The sequence below is a fragment of the Lygodium microphyllum genome, chromosome 28, assembly GCF_053477565.2.
Source record: "Lygodium microphyllum isolate KBCC chromosome 28, Lygodium_microphyllum_v1.1.10, whole genome shotgun sequence".
Classification (NCBI taxonomy): Eukaryota; Viridiplantae; Streptophyta; class Polypodiopsida; order Schizaeales; family Lygodiaceae; genus Lygodium; species Lygodium microphyllum.
Window position 1 is genome coordinate 40,185,582 of NC_141162.1, and position 2,451 is coordinate 40,188,032.

At 36.6% G+C, this 2,451-nt stretch overlaps 1 non-coding gene across 1 annotated transcript; it reads right to left on the reverse strand.

Annotated features, from left to right (window-relative positions):
• Nucleotides 1–1,817: 1,817 nt before the first annotated feature.
• TRNAQ-UUG (transfer RNA glutamine (anticodon UUG)) lies at nt 1,818–1,889 on the reverse strand. The gene has a single exon. It is a non-coding gene; the product is annotated as a tRNA-Gln (tRNA).
• Nucleotides 1,890–2,451: the final 562 nt, after the last annotated feature.

Genomic DNA, 2,451 nt, shown 5'->3' on the forward strand with positions numbered 1-2,451 from the left:
AAATAGAGCTAGAGATGCACCTAGAATGCAAAGTATTTGAGTTTTTTTCTTTTCCTTGGATGCAAAATTTCATTAGATGGTTAGAAAAATAATCAATGCAAGCCATTGAGCAATATAGTTACAGTATTTCCAAGGACATAGTATTTTGAAGCTCACTTCATTAAAAATATATTTAAGAGGTCCAACAATTTTCATTGGCATCGTGTTGGATAATGCTTTTGATTACAAAAGCACAAGAGAATGCATCATGCCAAGGATCTAGAGATCATTGCAGTTCTCAATGTAACCCACATTCTTAACTAGCTCTTAAAGGTGTGGAGAAGCTTCCATTCATCCAACCTTGTTGCTAGATGCTTGCCATATTGCTAAATACTAACCATGTTGAATTATTTGTATTTAAATTGCCAGTAGTACAGCAATACCACTGCCTAAAGCAAGCATACACCTAAGCATATGCCTAGTCTACACCTAAGCATAAGCCTAGCCTAGCATAGCATAAATGGAGCACATCATAGCTTAGCATAGAATAGTCTACATATGCACTTAAGCCTATACCTAGCCATACACTTAGCCTAGCACACACTTAGCCTATACCTATGCTTAGCTTAGGCTTAACTTACCCCTAGCCTCACTTGGCATAGCCTAGGTGTAGCATAGCATAGCTAGCACATAGAAGTGTATGATTAGTCTACACCTAAGAGTATGCATGTCTCAAATTTACCTAGTCTAGTCTACACCTAAGGGATCCCTAAGCGTACACATCCTATGCTTTACCCAACCCAACCTAGACTACGCTTAGCCTACACTTATGTCTGCACTTAGTGTACACCTCTCACATTAAGCACTCCTTTGTTAGGAAGCAATATTGCATTGCAAAGGTCATACTTGTTTTGGCACGTACCCTGAAATGAATTTCAATGGTGGGGCATGATATTTTGATCCCCACTAAAAGTTTTTTTCTTTGCATTCACCTATATGTCTATTCAAAAAATTTCTCTACACACATCAACATATGTGTCGATATGTTTTTTAACAATAATAAGGAGGCACATTCCAAGGATCTTTTACCAACATACTCATTTTGACACCTATTCCAACATGAATTTCAATGGTGGGCCCTAATATTTTAAACCTTTTCACAACTATTTTTGTCAAAGATTTCACTGATATAGCCTTGATATATTGTAATGTATCTTCATGTCATTCTAGGTTAAGTCTTATTTAATGTTTGATCCAATTTTATGTATTCTTGGGGGGTCTATTGGTCACATCTAACTAATAGTCTATCTATTGTCAATATGCATGATTAGGTGTGTGCCACAATGGATTTCTTTATTCTACTAATAAGGCGATAATTGGCTCGTGCAATCTCTTATTTATAGAAATAGTGTGTGTTTTATTTTCATCCGACCCATACGTGGTAATAGAACCCATGCATTTTAGTTTGCAACAACTAATCCACTCATTCTCAAGGCATTTCATAGGAGAGTCAAAAAAGACCCCATAACCAATATCAGGCTACAAATACCAAGGACATTCACAAACCAAGCACTATGTAATAAACAATAGCATAGTAAGGAAGAGGTAACATTAAAAGAAAGCTTCACAATTATATATGCTACAAGAAGCAGCAAGAAATAAACTATTGCTACCACAAGAAGCTAACACCCAAGTAAAAAGTAAGACTTGCGATATGAAATGAAAGTGGAGCGTCGATGGACGGCAGAGAATTATCGTCACCTTGAATCGCTAACTAAAAGTGTTATTTATATGGAGAGATTACCGACCAACTGAAGGACAATCCTTCAAAGACAAACAGGTCCCGCCGGGATTTGAACCCAGGTCGCTGGATTCAAAGTCCAGAGTGCTAACCACTACACCACGGAACCACCGATGTAAAAGTTGTAGGATATAAAAAAATATTAGTTGTTTAAATTACCCTAACATTTCCCATACCGGATCTAGTAATCTGTCTTAAAAGGAAAGACAATAGGTTATTATTAGGTACCTTTTACTCTCGGTCCCTTTTTTATCCACGATTAGGGCATGTAACCCTCAATTGTCTATAACTTTTAAGGGAAAGTTATAGACTAATCATCAACACTCTTAATGAGTCTTTGGCTCATTTAGCAGGATGTTGTGCCTATGGAGGAGCCCTTTTTGTTTTTGTTTATATTCATGTGTTGTGCAAACTTCTTACACACCTTAAAACTAGCAAAGCTCCTACCATGGGTCTTTCATTTCGAGTGACTCATTTTAAGGGGTTTGAGGTCCATATACATTGGTTATAATCCCTATCTATGTAGCATAAGTAGAATGTGGACCTTAACTAAGGATTTAGCTAGTTAATGCAACTACATCATGTCACTAAGTCTAATGGCATAGTAACTAATACACCATACATGAAAGGGCTAAGTTGTTTAACTTTCAATATTTTAACTTGTTTAACTT